Consider the following 21,118-nt stretch of genomic DNA (forward strand, 5'->3'; position numbering starts at 1 on the left):
ACATAATTTTGATTAAACTTATGAATTTCTGATCTCATTTAATTCGTTTTACATTAAAATAAGTATATTCGACGCAATTAATATAACGAGAAAAATACATACGTATAGTTCTTCTTTTTAAGGAAATATATATTTCGTTTAGTTATAAATATAATAATGGAAATTAAAATATAAGATTAAATGAAGAAATAATAAAAAATAGATTACAAAAGAAATCAAAATGATGAACTATTGTACAAAAGTAAGTAAAGCAGTAACACAGTAGCAACTTTTCACTGATAATTTTCTTCTAACGTCTATATAAGATCTTGGTTGAGATAAAAAAGTCATTATCACGAGCGGGATTCGAACCCACGAACTTCGGCTAAATACGCCGCTACTCTACCACTTGAGCTATCTTGACTTCGATTTTCTCGGACCCAACTCTCCATCTCAACCTGCAACCGTTCCATTTTTCCCTCTTTTTGCCTTAAATTAAATATTTCTTTAACAAACCAAGAGTTTGTGATGTTTTTGAATCAAAACGTTGAAAATGATCACAATATTGATAGAGTGGCTGATAACTGGGAAGGAAAGTTAAAGTTTTGCGTCTATTTGAATTACATTGAAGCAATATCAGAATTTTTATTTCGTTGTACCAATCGAAAAAGTCATTTGTAAAGTAAAAAATAATTGTTTGGGCATCATTGAACAAAAAATTGTGTTTATCTTGGTATACATTGTTTATAATTAATTTTAAATAAGTACGAAATGTGTATAAAGCGAAAATATGTTATGAATAATAATATTTATATTGTAGTTTTAATTGAACGAAACAGTAGTTAATATTATTATTAATTAATTTACTTACCACTATTTTCAAGTAACCGTAATCACCGTCAGGCGAACATCTGTGGACAAAAGAAACATGTATAAATACACTACTTAAAACATAATGAAGTGTTAAACCCTATTAGGGTTTCATTTCAAAGATCGGTGCGATCTCTTTCTTTCTTCTGTTTAAGATGGACATTAAAATATAAAAAATACAGGAGTAGCTATTATGTTATAAACCCTTGCGAGCGGGAGACTTGTATGGGTAAGCCCCAGGGTTTTATCCCCCTTAAATGTAGGGAAAAGGGAGGGAAATGGTATTGGCTCGAGGAAGAATGTTCTTCCTAAATCTGCACAACACAAAAGGGTTTGCATTCAAATAAATACTCCATGAGGGAAACATTTCGTCCCTTAGAAATGGAGTTCGAATTCCTTAATAAAAGATTACAACCTGAAGTAACTCCATCCAATGTTTATTTATTCATTTTCACGCAAATATTCGAACGATGGGTTTATTACAAAAACGGAGAACAATGGAAAAGTTGAATACAAACATAGCGAAACACAGGGTGCAGAAGATATTAAGAAACATTTAGCGCACTGGGATTCCATTACGAAAAAGGGTTGAAATTCGTGATAATCAATCCATAATAATTAGGAAAAAATTATTGAGGAGTTAGATAGCGTGCTGGTAAGTGAGAAATGATTAGACATTGTCACGGTATAATTTTCCAATTTTCAATATGTACCCTAGCCATTTACTCTAATGCCCTTCTTTTCGAATGGAGAAGCCAGAAGCCAGAAAAACGCTGAGTAGAAAATTAAAGTTTGAATGATTGCTATTAGACTTGAGCATGCATAACAAAACCATAATTATGAAAGTGTACCAATATTATATTGATTATTTTAATTAATGATGAAAATATTAATATAGTTTTGAATCTTTAAAAAGTTTCACACACACACCCGCGCGCGTGTGTGTGTATATAATNTATATAATTTTCTTTTTGTCAAACTTTAACTCTTATGGAGTTAATTGAAAATGAATGTCATGATCATATTAAACACGCTTTTCAAACAAGGCATTCTTCAAGATGACTTATTGGAGGAGGCAAAAATAGGGGGATAAATAATGGATTCTTTTAAAAATTACGTACACAACTCTATCATGATGACTCACCCAATTAATTTTCTGCAAGAGTAAGCTATTGCTGTAGCGATCTCATTTTCAACAAACTCCGCCAGGCATATCTAAATCGCGCTCGTTCTACCAGCTGGATGGTCGATACGAAAATGAGTTACAATTTTTTAAAAATGATTAAAAAGTAATTGAGATGGTATTGGAACAAATGACCTTTCGTTTTAAATCATGAACTACTTAAATTTCGTCCAATTAATTAAAGAGTCATTTTATTGATTTAACAAAAAAAAAATTAATTGGGTCGGTGGAAAATTAATGCAGATTTTGAAAATTTGTTTTATCTTCGCAGGTGCTTGTCTAGTAAACAAAGCTAAATCCACAAATCTAATTTATGGATTATAATAAATACTTTTAACTGTTATCTTTTTTATACAAACTGTTTTAGTTTATATAAAATTTTAGAAGAGTGAGGACCAGCTAAATTAAATATGTCCACAATAGATTTTCGTCAAATTGGACGAAGTACGGCCCAAATCGTATGTTTGTACAGTTTGAGGGGAGGGAAGCATTAGCGATTGCACGGTGCAGCAATTATTCAGAGGTTTCGTCTTGGAGATTTCAAAGGGAAGGTCGGTTCAGTTGTGGACGATGACCAACTCCAAACGTTGATTCAAGAACATTCACGTAAGGCAACACGGGAAATTGGGGAAGAGCATAGTAACCTATCAACAAGTAAAGAATCTTGAAAGTGGGTATCACACTAACTTACCGAAGCCCAAAGAAGGCGACGCTTTGAAATTTTCACGTCTCTTCTGTTGCGACACCAAAATGATCCATTTCTCGATCGATTCATCACTTGCGATGGGATTCTGTACGATTACAGGATGCGTACAGGTCATTGGTTGAACAAGGATGATGCGCCAAAACACTTCCCGCAACCAAATATGCACCCAAAAAAGGTTATGGCGGCAGTCTGGTCGTGTACTACCGGGCTTGTTCACAATAATTTCCTGAATTATGGTTTAATTATCACAGAAGAGAAATATTGCCAAGAAATTGACAACATGCACGGGAAACAGCATCGTCTTTGTCCAGCATTGGTGAACCGTAAGGGGCCGATGCTTCTTCACGATAACGCCAGGGCACAGCAATGCCAACCGTGTTATCCAACTTAAGGACTTAAGATATGAAACATTACCGCACCCTCCATATTCACCCGACCTCTCGCCTGCAGACTTCTAGTTTTTTAGGCATTAGTATCACTTCTTGAGGGATAAAATTTGAAATTTTTGAAAAATGTGAAGCTTTAAACGCCTTCCAAGACTTTATTCTGAGTTGAAATAAATATTTTTTCCAGCAGAATAAAAGCGCTCATTCCACGTTGGCAAACATGTATAAATTGTGATATAAGTATAAAATAAAGGGATTTTTTCCACTGGGGTGACCAGATTCACCCGGACACAGACGAAGCTGGGCCTTGAACGCGTCGGTGTGGACGAGTTGGAGAAAAAGTTCCAACTTTTATTTTATTTTATGCAATTTTGTTTTCTGACCGTTTCATTTTCTCTTTTATTGCTGTAAAAGAGAACTTGTTTTATTTCCTTTTTGTTTTCCATTTTTTCGAAAAACAGAGGTCTGCCATTTTCTTGTTGTGTGTTTTATTTCACCCAGAGGTTCACTGCTTTCCAGAAAGAAAAACAGTGCGGTTCTGGGTTATCTTTTTATTCTTTGGGGGCGAACTGACCACTAAAATAAAGCTCCACTGAGTCCACGTACGCGGGGTACAGGTTTGTCTACGGCCCGTGGAGAAACCGGTAGCAACTTTTTAACCATTTTCATACCTTTCCAGGTAAGAAATATACCAACCTGGCTTTAAAATATATTTATTCCCGGTTTTATTGTCAAATATGTCATGAGCAAATTGATTATGAAATTATGAATCTGTTTCATAATGTAGAGGACTGCGTAAACAGTAAATTAAAATTAAATGGGAGAATTAAAGCGGTGACAAAAAGGGGTTAAATAATCAAAGGAAATAAGGTTAACTCACTCAGGTTCGGCGATTCGATACAAACAGAGATTCATCTACGTTTCGGGATCCCTGACTGGCACTCCTGTGGTTATAGGAATAAAGGAGGGTAAAGCACAGCCGAACAGGAAAATACGAAAAGACAAATGAGAGGAAAACTGAAGGAAAATTCAGAAAATTGGTTTTACCAACTGAAAATAGGTGAGCGATCGGCTTTCCCTTAAACTTATTCAGAAGGTGCGCTGGGAAATTTTCAAAACGTTTATTTTTTCCGGACGGGCCCCTCGAAATTAACAGCGTGACCAAACACTCACAGAAATGGATATTTCTTCTCATTATCTTCTTATTAATTAAGTTGCTTTATTAAAAGCTTGTGTGTTTACTACTAATATAAAACATGCAGTTTTCGTTTATTATATTATATATACAATTATTATGTTATATTATACCAAAAAATTTAATTTACATGTAAAACATAATTATTAAACGTACACACTAAAAACTTGTAATACCACCCCGAGAGTAAACAAAAAATATCATATTTAAATTACTCATCTCTACACCATATTTCTATGAAGGGCTGAAATTACGACAGTGCATTCCTATAATGACATATATAATCGCTAAAAAAGATTTTTTGAATTTCCATCCCTAAGGGAATTATATGAACAAATTTTTAGCATGTATAGTCCGAAGTGAACTGAGGATGAGAAGAATTTGAGAAGCGAGACATTATATTAAAAAGCCAAACAAGCATTCTGCATCTCGTTAGAAAGGTACATTAAGTTGCGGGTTAAAATCTAGTATCAAAATAAAACATTATTGTGGCATGTATCGCAAATTTTTAACTATAAATATGACATGAAAAGAGTAATATGATTTTCAATCCATTGAGTATTACATTAAGCTATTAAGTTAGCTTAAATGGTTACATTAAAAACTCTCATGAAAAGATTATTTTTGCGGTGTTAATGTTTTCTAAAACGAACCAAATTGCGAATTATGAAAACTTTTAGCTTAAACTGTTTTAACTAACTAAGACCATGGCCTACTTAACTTACGTATCGACATGGAAATTAAAAGAATCATTGAAAACTTGTTAAAAAAAATTAAATGTTAAATTAAAACAATTAAAGCATTTTCTGAGTTCCTTCACAGTTTCCAACGTTCTTTGACATTTTAGATAACAAACTATGGGACCGATATAGGTTGCACGGTCCAGAACACAAGGGGCAACAATCCTTTCATGTGGGGGGGGGGGGGGGTGTAAACCGATAATTTTGATTTTAGGCTGTTATTGAGTGGTCATCCTTGACCGGAGGACCATTAAATGTATGTAGCGGACTGTATAAATATTAATTTAGAAATAAAGGGAGCAGAACAATGGTTTCCAGGGCTGGTACTCGAATATCGCAGAGGGTGAAGCGGTTTATAGGAAGAGATGAAAAGACAAGGGTGAGCAAAACCGAAGGAAAAGTCAGGAAATCATGACCGTGGCGCAGGGCGAAAGCGTTGCGAATCGATTAATCGAATTCAAACCTGAGAAACCTGAGTCTCTGACAAATTTCTGTCTGAGAAACCTTTTTTCTGCGTGGGGGGCTCGAAATTAACACCGAACATAAACACATAAACTACGTTAAATATAATAGAAATAAATTAATTCCAATTGAAAGAATTTATTGTTAATTTCCTCTAGGCAAAATATGACACATAGCTTAAAAAAATTATGTCTAATGATAATTTCATTAAGCTGAAATCCCGAAGGGCTCGAAGGGGAGAAGGATGAATGGGCAGAGATAAAGGTCATAGAAGAAGACAGCGAATTTGACAGAGCGAATAAGAGAATGCTCAAGATAAATGAGAGAGATTGGAATAGGGAACGATTTTGCACAGGATCGCAAGAGAGGAAGGGGATATTGAGGAGAAAAGGTGTATTTAGAAAAACAATTTGCATATTATCTCTCTATTACAACGCTTCCCGAAAACTCTTTTTCGACTGCAAAAAATATAAAATATCTTCTCAACGAAATCGATTTTAGTACTACTTATTTGTTTGCTCTTTATCTTTGTCAACCTTCCTCATACTCATTCCCTCGGCCTCACTCACTCCCTCTCCCACTCTCTCTCTCTCTCTCTCTCTCTCTCTCTCTCTCTCTCTTGGTACATTTTTTACCCTGGCCCAATTTCACCGACGTTTTAATAGTTTGTATTAAACGTTGGACAATTGGCCTGAGTTTTATATAGTCTGAGTCCCTCCTTTCTTTCCTTTTATTCTTCAGATAAGCATGCCACCGTTTTGTAAATTAATTCAACAGTTTATTTAAAAGAGTGTAAGGTAAATTATTATTTGGCAAAACAGAAGCTGTTTTCTGTTAACTACTATAGTTTGAACTTAAACGACTTGCAATGATAGAGAGTTTTGAAGTAGGATGTCAGTAGCAATTTTTGGCGGGATGTTTTCAGGGAAGTATTTAGCTTGTCAACAGCTGGGACAGAGACCAAAGATAGTTTGTTTCTCCTGTTTCCCCCAGTGCATTCAAGCAGTCCCATGCTATACCTCACATGAGGTCAGTGCTCTGACTCAAGTTCGATATATTTTATCTATCCTAACTCTCAATCGCTCCATCTCCAACAGCTCCAGTGCCTTGTTTGGTTTTTGAGTCATACGTACCAGAACACGCGGTGGCAAGTCTTGAAAGCTTGAAGTTCACCTTAACTCACAGTCCTATCAGGATACACTTAAAAGCTATAAGCTATAAGCTAAAAGCTAAACTAAAACTTATAAAACTTTCTTTTAGCTTTTTATGATGATTATGTATATAGTACTACAACAACGCCTATTTATGAATATTTGTGTTGCATTATTTGATGATATAGGTTATCATTGTCAATAATTTAAAACCCAAATGTTTAAAAACGAACTGTTGCCTATAAACAACCACGAACAAATTTCAAGATAATCTAGAAACTATTTTACGGTCTCAACCTAAACTACATAGTTCCTGAAAGAACAAACACGTCACATAACGGCATGTGCTATATGCTATTGCGATTATTCTTTTTCATGATAAAATAAAGACAAATGAAATGTAAATTTTCGTGGACAATTAAACCACCAGACGGCTTGCAAGATCGATGAGAGGCGGATTTCTAAATCCGTCCCAATCGTCGCAAAGACGTAANATATATACTTGCATCAAACTGTGCAAAAGTAAACAGAGATTATTCAGCGTGTGGTAGATTGAAATGCAATTAATGTTAAAGCATTAAATGAGCGGTATACGCTGATACAACGGATTCACTTTCAATTTATCTAATTGAGGGTTGTTTGAAAATATCAAATTCGACAGTATTCAGGACGGTGAATTTATTAAAATTTATTATATTGTTAATAATTAACTCAGATTAAATTTACAAAAGTAAATGATCCTTGTGTACATTTGATTAACGAGCAGAGTTTGAGGAGGGGTTTCTGCTGTTAATCGATTTTTCGAAGAGGATGTCTGACAAACGTGGTTTTTCAATATCTCGGATGTTAATAAACAAACATTTTGTTTCAATGCCTCTCGTCGTGAGAAAATTGTGACTCCTGCTGACGAATAAAAATATTAATAGTAATAACCACTCAGTTATAAAGTTAATCAGGTTGCCTACAGGATCGAGAATAGCTAATAAGGTTGTCTCAATTGAAATAGGAACAATGCACGAACAGTTGACCGATTGTTCCATTTAACGTACTGTTCCCTCGGGGCATTAATATTACCCCAAGCAGCCCCAAGTTTATCTTAAGTGAACTTTTAATTACGTCTCCTATACAACCTCCATTTCCAATTAAGTTTTACACACTTCGAACAAACATAATCAAGAAATATCTCCACACCGCACAGGAGGTGAAGGAGTAAAAAGGCGAAAATTAAATTTTACGCAACTCTTGAAATTTGATGGCTCAACGATTTTACACCAAGTCAACAAACGTTTCCCGATGCCTGCTTCAAAAATTCATGTGTAATTGAGACCAAATGTTTGCATTGTGGCCGAAGGCAAAAATATTTGTTACCTTAACAATGTAGTTACCTAAACGAAATTAGATATGGCCTTGATGAGGTGATTCGTGAATATGACCCTGACTTTTGGGAAGAACTAGAACCTTTTCTTTATAAATTTAAACTCTTTGTACTCACTACTTATTCAATATCCTGGAATTATATGACAGAGGGCTTTCAGAGTGAGGTGCGGCTCGGAATACTATGATATCAGGCTAATACTTACCGCCGTCTCGCAGGGGAATATTCCTCGACCCATCCTGTACTCCATTTCTGTTTCACTCTCCACTTTATTTCATACAACAACACCATCACCTATGCGATGACCCCACAATGCTATCATTTAACCAAAATTTTATCCAAGCAACATTCAGTAAGAACAGTTTGAGTTTATCAAAGAGTGGTGCAAAAGTAGAGGAAAAGTCAGAATAAAGAAAAATTACATAGTATGCATATATAATTAGAGAAAAAAAAAGTTTGTACATTCACAACAAGGTGCTACCGACATTGCCCTCAAGTCGTATATTTACTGACCATATCTGGACAGGCAGAGTGACATGCATTCCCAACACGAGACTAGGTCAGCATCAATGACCACATTGGAAATACAAAGTCGTATTGTGGGTTTCCGCTAAGACATCCAAAACTCGGCGCACCCCATCCTTCCAAACAAATATACCCAGCGAGCATTGAAAAAACAGACTTACTAAAAAAAGAAGTTGCTTTCCATTAATATTTGTCAGATACATAGGATTATTCAGAGACAGCACTTCCGACTCTATATGCCACGTTGCTCCTGGGTTCGAATCCCGGCATAGCCCATGACTTTTTAACTAGTTTTAACATGGCTTGGAAACAGTACTGAAGAAAGGTTTCACCTGTCGTCCCGGACACCCAACGGGTGTTGGACAGTAAGCCTTACTCTACAACAGGAATTATTTTAGTTTACACCAATTTCATACCTAGACAGAAGAATGATGTGAAATCTCCCCACAATTTAATTGTATTTAAGAAAAGTCTATATTATGATCGTCCAATATTTGTTTTATATACATGGCATTTTACTATCCTTGTTTTTATTGAATATTTTTAAGATTTCAAAATGACAACCGACTATGAAAGTTTAAGTTTATAACAATAGTTACTTACCTAATAGCTAGATATTCATCGGGTATTATAGGAATTATAGATGGTGGTTGTATGAGTCTTTGTTGATATCGTATTTGGTTAATCCTAGCACAAACTCAAACTGCTTTCAGAAAGACGAAAAAACAGGAAAACGTTTTGTTTTCCTCACGGAGATGGGCAGCAATCAGTATTTCATACAGTACTTCTTTGTTTTTGAGTTCAAGCAGACATATTATTTTGGTTATTTTCATCGAAAAGTAGTTCGTCGCCTTCAATCTCCTCAATACGAAAAAATTAACTAATAGTAATTTCACGTCAGCTAATATTTAAATTCATTATCCCAAACACAACTTTCCCTTAGGATGATGTGACTGCGAATGTAAATCGTAATTAACTGAAAAATCAATAAATCGCAGAAGATCGAGCCAAACTATATATTATCTTACAACGTTTAGTGATGAGGAGACAAAAGACACACACACAAGTTTAAATTTGCTATATATATTTTCACATAAATGAGCTAAAAATGTTTTATTTATATAAAAATAATTAATTAATATTATCACAATAAAAAAACAGATACATAACGCAAATATTACTAAAAACAATCAAAATATAGAAGTTTACGGTTTTATAAAATGTATTTAGAAATCGTGAGATGCGGTCTGGTGTGATGTAGGTTTCAGAAATCATATTCTTTATCGGCCCAACGTTTCGATCTTTATTGAGATCATCTTCAGGGCTCAAAGTGATTGTCTTCTGTGTAATTGTGCCATTCTTGCGTTTCGTGTCGAGAGTGCCGAGTTTTATAAAATATAAAATTTTAATAATCTTCGAAATTCCTGCAGATAACAAACAACAAACACTAATACACTATTTCGCTGTTTAGAATTGGCCTTACTCACAAAACCCTGGTAAGTGAAAGATTGAATCAAACCGATGTAGATTAATGTCATAGAGGACTATGCATAATATGTTAATTAGAGTTTGATTGCCTGCCCCAAAGCTGAAAATTTAATGAGCGAAACAGCTTTATCTTCCCTCATAACTGGTTTAACTACTTTTGTATTACACTTTCAAATTGCTTTTCTTTTAGGAATTTTTGTTTTGAAATAAATTAAATTTTGATCAATGTTTTCACGTACTGACGTAGAATTATTTTGTAGAATATACGTCTAATGGACAAAAAAGGCAAAAACAATAACTTTTCTTCAGTTCAAACCTTGTTCTTTTCTAACATTTGTTTTCCTTTAAAATATAATTGAAATGATATATATTCATTGTTAAACAACAAACACCAATCCATGTTAACTATAGACAAAATAAGAATCTAAGTCCATCGCGTAACTTTGATTGTCTTTAAAGTTTGTATTTTCCTAATTTTTTAATGAAGTTAATTAATTTTATTTTACTCTTGTATGATTGATATTTACAAACAGTAAATACATATAATCAGATAGTTAAAAAACTTTACCCCAGATTGGCACTAACTCGTAATGTTTCGTAAGTTGTTCTTCAGAATGAGATGTTAAAAAGCTTCAGTGTGTCGTGTGTGCGTACAAATGTGTAAAATTGTTTAAAAATAATTGTTCATATTATTTGAAATCCAGTAAATCCTAATAACTGATTATTATTTCTGGAACTTTTCTGAGCTTTCATCAACTGTAAAAACATCGGGTTGAATTGTATTTTAAAATTCACATACGTGTTTTTCTAGCGTTTTGTTATTAATAAGTTTGGATGAATAAACTAAACTCCAAGGACGAAGTTTATCAAAGCTGTTTACCCAACATCTACACCCAACGTAGATAAACTCCTTCGCGACAAGTTAGTTAGATGAGGAACGGAATTTACGCCTTGGTAAACTTGTTATCACAATATTGATAGCATTGTCTGTATGCATTGGAGACGCCAGGTTCATGACTTCATTTGTAGCTATTATTTGAGCTGTAAGAATCTTCATACTCTGTTTATCGCGTTTACGACATCGAAGCACTACACTTCATTATTGTACATCGTGCAAGCAACAATAATACTTGTTATGTATTAGTATAGCTATTGTTTTTGTGTAAGTTACATTCCTACTGGATACAAAAAATCTAAGATTTGTCGAATGTGAAACCGTTATAAATTATAATATTAATTTTTCTATAACCTTCTTTGCAGGTTTTCTTAAATTTCTTATTTTAATATTTTGTATTTGTAAAATAAGTTACATAGTTTCCGATGATAATGCCCAATTTAGTTATAAAAGTTTATGGTTAGGGATATACAATAAATTTAAGATTAATAAAATAGTAATAAAAATACAGCGAAAACCAACAGCGAGTAACAGCACAGAAGCCGACTCAAACCAACCCAGCTGACTAGAAATGCCAGTACCAAAAAGGTTTTTTAGAACTAAAGAGAACTACGAAAACGTACTAAAAACAATTATAACCGTAGCACACAATGTCTCGAACAAAAACACGATAAAACAAAATAGTAAACAAAACGACGCACGCATAAAACACACAAAACGGTCAACATTCTGCTAAAAAAAACTGCAAACAATGAATATATTACATAAATTAGCAGTTAAAACATCAGTGTGAAGACCAGGGATATAATCGGGTAACTACTATCACAGAATTTGACTAAACCAATCCACTTGACCAAAACGACATGCGAATGCGGAGACAAATACATTGGACAAACAGGACGAAAAACAAAAGGCGGATACGAAGTACACGTAAGATCGTTTAGGGGCAATGAAACTCAAATTGTGCAACTTACCTCAAAAAATCATACAAAAAAGTTGAAAATGTACACACTCGAAAACTCTGACTCGGAAAACATTACAAATTTAACACTAAAACCTCATAAACACACCAATTATCATCATTACCACTACTATAATTAAAAGGAAAAGATCCACGATCACAGAGAACAGCTAGAACAAAATTAAAAACCTTATAGCTTAGATAAAAAATTAAAAAACTCAGACATAATGAACGGAACCATTACACGAACCTCACACCTCATGACCTTATAAAAGAAACAGAAATCGCAAAGACCCCAAAACTGAATAAATGGAAATTCCGATACTCGTCTGACAGACAAACAGAACAAGGATAAGCACACCGGTAACGACCAAATTACAAAATCACTAAATGTTGGACGTAGATTTTTTTATTTTTTAAACAAAACAGGTCTATATTAAATAAAGTTTTCTTATTTTCAATAAACAATGGTTATTTATGATTTGCCAATTCATCAAGGATAATGTAATGATGTAAATTGGAACTAGGTAATTAAGTTTTCTTGAAATCATTAAACCCGTTCTACGAAGTTAATCCTTAACCGTCGATAAATAGGCAATTTCAGCTTCTAACACATGCAAATTGTAAGCCAAACATACTCATTATATTAATTTGCTATACATAGCCCATTCACTCCGGTAAACCCATAGAGTACTGAATACGTTTCCACTGACCATATATAAGTTAGGGTCAATGGGGTACATAATATTCCGCCATCGACGATCTTACACTATAGGGTAAATTCTATTAAATAAGCCCCAACATACACAATAGAAGGTCTATACTATCCGAAAAACTGTATGAAGCTGGCTCAATGTACAGTTTTCACATTCACTGGCATACTTTAATGTTCAGTGTTTTTTTTCTAATATAGGATGTATTGTTCAACTCTTCATATAAGGCGATATATTTTGTAAATTAGCCCAAGCAAGTATAACGATACTTAACACGAATATCGAGGTTTTTATATTTTTTGTGCAGTTTTAAAGTTGTAAGGTTTCAAAGAACATTAAGTTTAAAAAAACGCGTTTCGATACAATTTTAATATACTTTCCCCAGCTTATTTAAAAAAAGAAAAATTTGTTAAAAATTCTGGATTTAAAAGTTGTTACTACAATTATGAAAGAAAACTTCGTTTCACAAATAATCGTTATTTTTATCCCTGCAGAACTGATTAAAGGCCCTCACAGCATATAGTACAATTACATCTAACCTTCCAATTAATGTCTATCCCAATTAGTAGAGATTTTTTTAAATTTATCAACTCGATCGATACCAAAAAGTGGTAGACAGCTATGATTTTAGTCCATACTTTTTCCGTATACTTTTTCTAAAGAATTGGTATTTGTTCCATAATCCTGTGAAACGAAATAATTGCTCATCCACACGCCATTGTCACATGGTAGGATATGAGTGACACAACACAACTCACATAACAAAGTTTACACAATATAGAACCTAATTGGAGTTTAAAAGTTTAAAATTGGACAACTGTTGACTTTTGCCCGAATGCTCAAGGTTCGTCTCGTTATCTCCAGTGTTATAAATCGTAATTTATATATTACAATTCTGTTACTGGTATGAATATAAGTTTCCAAATAAATAAAAAAGTTAGTTTTTTTTAAACCGGCTAAGATTCCTTTGTTTAACAACGTGACAATTTCGGCACAAATTACATATACATATAAATCCCAATGTACCGCCCTGTATGATAAGAAATGTTGCCGAATTGCTAGCAGGCTTGCAACAAAGGGTTTTTACTGCCACGCTTCCAGCTCTGTCGTAAAAATAGAGGTTTTGTAGCTACGTATAGAAATATTAACGCCTGAATATGAAGAGAGGAAAGACGCGTCGTAGAACGCCAGGTTTACAACTGGTGCCAGGGGTTGTAAACGCCTTATTTTGTGCCACTCCACTCATATGCTTGAAAATTTATGTAAAATGTTAAGCCAGTTTTGTCATTTACATGGATTAAACTATGCATTTTGATAAATGACTGGTATACATCTTGAAACAAAACGTACAAATCTATTACTTAGTAATATTTATGGACGTTTTAATCGGGGTGTATGGTATACGGCGCCCTTTAAGGGCTATTGTATCTTTGTAAGTTATGTAATTCGTAGTTACATAAATATACCACAAAAATAATTTTTGTTCAAAACTAGGATAGTTAAAAAGCGCATTTAAATTACATCTGTTAAAAACGGACAAAAAACAATTAACATCATAACGACTACACCAAAGCCACGTAGGTCTTTACTTAGTTGCCTTCTTTAATGTTTTAAAGTCCTAATTCCTGTTATATTCATGTTTTTTGTTTCGATCTACTCAGCGTATCTTTTTGTATCTATCGACAACCCAAAACTGCTTTAATTTCTTCGAACAAATATAATAGCGAATAACGCACTAAAAATGAATGTCCCAACTAAAGGCATACTCGGAGATGTGCTTTTACAACACTTTGAAGAGGAATATTTCCCCGAAATATTGTTAAACACAACATCACATAAGCAATTAAGTTGATGACACTCTTCCCTTACTACGTGCAAACGATAAAAAAAAACATCATACACAGCATATTGACAGTACTGCACTCCCTACACTAAAACATACAATTCAATGTAGAAATAGTAAACAATGATAGTATAAATTTGCTGGACCTAAAAATCACTAAAACTAACGACAGAATACAATTCGACATAAACAGAAAATAAACAGCTACGGCATATCACAAGCCGACACAAATGGACTAAAATAGACTAAAAACAGAACCAGAGACAATGAAATATACAAACTTTTAAATGGACTAAACACAATAAAAACCATATACGCAATAGCGGATAAATCACAAACACGATCAACAAAATAATAAATGAAAAGCACACACAAATACAAAACGATATTACAAAAACAGACATCGAATGGACGACATTCACATAGACGGAGAAAGAAACGTATAAACTGAAAATTTATGTTACAAATTAGGAATAAAAACAGCAGTGAAAACCACAAATGAAATGGGGAAAATATTACTGAGCAGAAACATTGACAAAACCAGCCCACTTGACCGGCTTAAACGCCATAACATGGGATTGAGAAAGATCAAACGCACAGACATTACAAAAAATAAATCATAAACAAATACAAAAATCGTGATCACTTATGATATTTGAAAATTTAGAAATATAGACAAACGTATACACTCAACACTAAAAAACTATTAAATACAAAAATTTGGAACAGCTCGCATTGCACTGTTTGCACTATTCAAAACCTTAAAAAGAAAAAAAGGTCTGACGATCAAAACCAAAAAAAAAAGAAAACTTAATACTTAATTCATCAAAGACACCAACACAAATTTGTGCGCCGACAACCACTTCTTATAACTTAATAAAATGCACTAGACATCTCCAAAATCACTGAAAATGACAAAGAACTGCGTCTGAAGAAAACGTCTAACAGACCAACCCAGCAGAAATAGGCAGGCGTAATTTGGTCGTTAACGATTTTAAAGTTCATAACCATGCAGACCACACGGACAAATCTCACAATTAAATTGAATCGTTCTGCGATAAATTAAAATACATCGTTGGGAGTTGGAAATTTTAAATTGTACGAATCTATTAAACGACTGTGAACAGTTTACCTTTTTGTATTATAAATCTTTATTATTTTTAATTACACGCTGATTACACCGCAGACAACACCAAATGCGCTAAAGGCACCGAAAAACAAAGATTCGACGCCGATACTTGACCCCTCATAACTTTATGAAAGAGACTTGACTTCGTAGAAATCACACAGACCAAACATTAATATATCGAAATAGCGAAAATCGTCTAAGAAACCAAGCGGGAATAGGAGACAAGGATGCATTTGTAATATTGATTAAAGATCGTAGCTAAAAGACAAATATGGCTCGAATGTCATGATATGGGATTGACCATCGGACGTACTTGAGAAAAAATAAATACATAAACAAATGTGAATAGTAAACGTTTTATTTTTAAGATATAGATGTTAAACTGAACTTTTATAACTAACTTCAGTTTTATGCTTTATTTTTAAGTCCAGAGTTAAAATGCAATAATATTCATCCATATCAAGCTCAAGCTCACAAATTTATCGGTTTGTATAATCAAAAATATACGATATTTTTTAGTTATAAGAAGTGGTTTAATCAACTGTTTTTATTATCTTAAATAATTAACTTAATTATTAATTTTTACTATAGTTTAATCCTAATTATAAAGGGCAAATGCAGTATTTTACGACGAGATTTTATGCGTTTTTTCAGTAATCATAAAATCTGGGGAAAATAACACATTCTAGTAATTGGTAAAATAAATAATAATCGCAAAGTGGAGTTGAGCGCAACATTGTCAGCAATGTATTAATGTAAGAATTAAGCATTGGAAGATGCTTTAAGGTTCGGTGGAAAAACTTGGAGGATAAGAAGGATCAGAGGGAAGAAAGGGCTCTTTGAAGAAATCTCTGTTTTCATTAGTACAGGTGATTAAAAATTACTTCGGCTGAAGTTGACGTCGGGGTGAGGAAGGGGTTATTAAAATTTCCTCCGGCTCTTATATTGCTTCTGTTATGCCCGATATTTTGCATATATATTAACGGAAGCTGGGCGAATTTAAATAGGCTTTGACCTCACCAATAAATCCGTTTCGATTTAAAGGGAAAGGGCGAAAAGGGAGCCATCGTTGTCTTCTTGTGGCAACTAAAGAGGGTCGCCGGTGTGTACTCAAGACGAAAATGTGTGCCCATACCAAGTGGCCCACTAAAGCGAGTGTGTCCCAAGTTCATAGGTCAACAAAATCAAAGCGGTCAACTTCCCTTGGAAAGAGGACTTGCAAGTGGCCAAAAGGACCAACCAGTTCAACTTAACATGAACCATTTACGAAGGTTATAAGAAAATTAAGGTCATCACACACACTTCTTTTCACAAACACAATATAAGCTGATAATCGAATACATTTATAATTAAAAAAATATGAATTTTCCATTTTTCAGTTAATACTACATACTTTAATTATTTTAACCAAACTTTCTTTAAAATCTATCTCTCATCTTCAAAATACTGCATATTTATACTACTAGTAGTACATCTAAAGGAAAATTGATTAAATGTGTCAGTACACTAGCTTACTTTTTCTACTCTTCTGTTTTCACAGTACGAAATAAGTAAGGCCATTTATTACAATTAATAAAAATTCCAGAGCTCTGTTGGCAAAACATCTGAGGAAGAAGGGTGAAATAATAAAGGAGCCGTGAGAGGGGGTAATGTTGGGAATGAGAGTGCTACTGCAATATCGTCTGGATTCCTCGTTCGCTGGAATGCTGGATTCCACAACACTCGTGCCAAGAATCCATGGAACAACCACACTGTCAGAAATTGATTTACGAAGTGTCATTATATTGACATATTTGCATCGGTCAATTTTATTAATTTTATCTTACGACCGAGATTGCGGTAGTCGCGAAACCGAAAATATTCGGACCGAAGCAATTTAAGCGGAGGGCTTTTTTCACCTTTTCATTACGGAAATATGCGACCGCTGGCGAGGAATTTAATTTTACATTCATAGATCCAGGCCTTACGGCAGAGGTCATTTTTTCGCCTCTTTGGAAACAAGCCGATAATTAAAATGAAAAGGATAACACTATATAAGCTGGACTGGAAACTTTATCGCTTTCCTTTATAGAATACAATACATCATTCATGACAAAATATAAACAAACGGTTTCACAAAACCAGACAAACTATTTTTATCCTAAGAGCAAACGGGATTCTCACATTAAAAACATGTGATATGTGTAAAATATTATTTATATAAAGATTAAAATAAGGGTAAGAATATATATGTGTGTGTGTGTGTGTGTGAGAGAGAGAGAGAGAGAGAGTGAGAGAGAAAGCGAAAGGAAGAGAAACAAAATAAAAGAAGTGGTTGTTTTTGATAGTTTATCAATATGTATAAAAATAAACATTCGTAAACAAATATAATCTAATAATCATAAATAAAATAATAATCTATTTATTTTCTTTGTCTGCTTTGGATTATAATTTGTTTTTGTGAATGTTTGTCTTGATGGTTTTATGTTCTTTTTTTATTGAATCCGTAGAGTATATAGATTTATTTTCCGACTTATCTTTCGTTCTTTTGTCACTTTGAGACCACACCTTTTATATTTCATTTGATATTATATTATAGTTAAGATATTAATCTTCAAAATAAATTAATATTTTTATAATGATAAGATAAGAGAAGGTAAGATCCAACAAAAAACCAACAAAAAAACTATATTTTAAAATATGAAATTCATTATTCTTTTAAAATTGATTATCATTGTATTTTTCTCTTCTATCAATTTAACCTCTCAATAAACTTATTGCTGTTTGCTACTTCTACATAAAATCAAAATTATTCAAATTTATCAAGCAAATTAATCGTAATATGTCAAAGTCATTAGTTAATTAATTTGAACACTGTTATGTTTTATATTTATACGATAGAATAAAGTAAATAAATCAAATTTCATCAACTAAAAAGAAAATATTGCTATTGTAAATTACATTAAACTTTATAATTTCCTTACCTGATTATTTTATTTTAGCCAGTCTACTGTATAGAAAGAATTGTTTAGAAAACACTCATATTTTGCTAATTACCCATGATCGTTAGTACATATCGAATTGTGTTGCTTGGCCCAAGTCAATGAATATTCTTATAAAACCTATTATTTTTCATTGGAAAAGGCTGCCATAACAAGAAAAAGCTAATGCCCTGATAAAATATCAAATATCAGAGGCAACATGACAAAAGGAAGTGGGGAGAGATGAAGCCCTGTCCGTTTTTACAGGACTGATAGGTTTTTCTCTCCCTTTCACTCCGTGTCTGTCATTCCCGTGGTCGGAAGATGAAAAGGACTACATGAACAGAACAAGTGTCAAAAAGAAATAATATAAAGGGAGCCGCTCACTATAGATGTCCTTCGATCTCATCCCAGCCCTTTTCTGTATCATCTAACAGGAAGGAAAACCTTCCGTACGTTTGAACTTAAACTGACCCCTCAATTGTGAAAGGTTTTATTTTTAAAGCAAAAAATAGTTTCGTAATTAAAATATTTAGTTGTTGCTGATTTCCTTTTTCCTGCTTTAAACCTTAAATATTTTTTGCCAAATGATTTCCGATCCTGAGCTGTGCTGTCATAAACTACTTGCTTTACTAGTGTAGTTTGATACATGCTTTACTAGTGACAAGTACTATTATAGTTTGATAAAATTCTCAACTTTGTTTCACATTAATTATTTTTTTTATCGAAGGACTTAGTTGACATAAAAAAGTTAGTGTCACGAGTGGGATTCGAACCCACGACCTTTGGCTCAACTCGCCACTGCTGTAACCACTTGAGCTATCGTGACGAAGTGGTTAGAGCAGCGGCATATTGAGCTGATCGTGGGTTCGAATCCCACTCATGACACTTCCTTTTTCATCTCAACCAAGACCATAGATAAAAAGAATAATTAAGTGAAATAGTTTATATGTACAATTATGTTAGCGAAACCTATATGGATTATTTTACATATTGTTTCCTTAAAGTAATAACTTCAATTAATAAGCAACTTTGTGCGTTTGGTTTCTCTGACTATGGCTAATACAATTATAAAACTGGGTATGTTTGCTATATAACATTTTTTTGACTTTTCTTATTGTAGAGAACTTTTATATCTACGCTCATCCTATATTGTCTAAACTTTTTCATTTCTGAGTTCAGCTAGTATACATTTATACACATCTCTGCACATCTTATTATAATTATACTATGATTTTGACATTTGTTGTTCTCGTCGGTTTATCGTACTTTATTTCTTTATAAATGCTGTCTCCATATTGTTTGAGATAAAATTTAATCCAACCAAAGATTTGTCTTGGATTGGTCTTTACTGGATAATCTGGATTGATTGGTCTTTACACTGTATGTTATTATTTAGACATAATATTGGTATTAGTTTTCCGACAAGTAGATGTTGTTACGTAAGACCTGGTAAAACAGTGATGTGGCATACAACGCCGGACATCGTCCTAGAATGAAAATGGCAGTGGTAAACCGTAATCCTGGGATTGCAAGTGCTGTTCATTTCCTGGTCTCTCGACTAATTAGGGTCCGGAACAAAGCCACTAGTAAGATAAATTGGAATTCGTTGTCTACGATCATTTACCATGTATACAAGTGCGTTCTACCTCTACGGATACGACCGAAAACATGCTGATGGTGATGCTAAAATTCTGAATATGACCTTATAAATATGAAGTGAACAATTTTTTCCGCAGAATTTTTAGGCACCATCGATATGTTGTTTAGAGACCTCGTTCGGAGAGTACCACTTTAAAAAGGTAAATGCAACCGCTTTCGTGGATGACATGACCAGTGGAAAAAAGGATAATTCAAAATAAAATCTCCAACAAAACGGAGATCTGCAATTAGTTTTGAGAGCTGGTCACATCAAATGGCTTATGTCTAAACATAAGTGTAAAAATAAAACATGGATGGACTGTTAAGTAAATTATTTTTCCGGATTTCCTAACAAACCAAAATGTGTAAATTTGTTAGTTGAATTATTTGACCCATAAAAGTCATTGTCAAAGTATATGTAAAAAATTTATTACGTGTATTTATTTCTTTAGAAACCTTGTAAATATATCTACATATATTAAAAATAACATATCACTCACTATGTGAATTGACATGTATTGTTTTATTTTAGTATGGGGTCTCATTCCTTTCAATGTCTTTAGAAGGCGGAAAAAATCATAAAAATCATTGTTCAATTAGGATTCAGAGATCATTAAAACATAGCTACATTGCCGTGTTTATACATTCTAAATAAAAATTGTATACCTGAATCCTGAAATCCCTGAATTATGAAATCAACCAGGAGTACACAAATAAATAAAAAACTGCTAATTATATGTGTCATTACATTTAAAACCTAAATGTAGTGCAACATATCATGGTAATTTAATAAGTGTAATAGTTGCCTAGCACCTCATAGCATTAGGTTTAAAACATAAAATTCATTTCTATGTAATGTTAAAAATATCTTACTAACACAGGCCTTTACTACAATGAAGAATTATTTAATTTTAAG

At 33.3% G+C, this 21,118-nt stretch overlaps 1 non-coding gene across 1 annotated transcript; it reads right to left on the reverse strand.

The window, feature by feature from the left end:
- Positions 1 to 19,316: 19,316 nt before the first annotated feature.
- On the reverse strand, positions 19,317 to 19,390 carry Trnan-guu. The gene has a single exon. It is a non-coding gene; the product is annotated as a tRNA-Asn (tRNA).
- Positions 19,391 to 21,118: the final 1,728 nt, after the last annotated feature.

Source organism: Cimex lectularius, unplaced genomic scaffold (assembly GCF_000648675.2).
Source record: "Cimex lectularius strain Harlan isolate CLEC.00 unplaced genomic scaffold, Clec_2.1 scaffold48, whole genome shotgun sequence".
Classification (NCBI taxonomy): Eukaryota; Metazoa; Arthropoda; class Insecta; order Hemiptera; family Cimicidae; genus Cimex; species Cimex lectularius.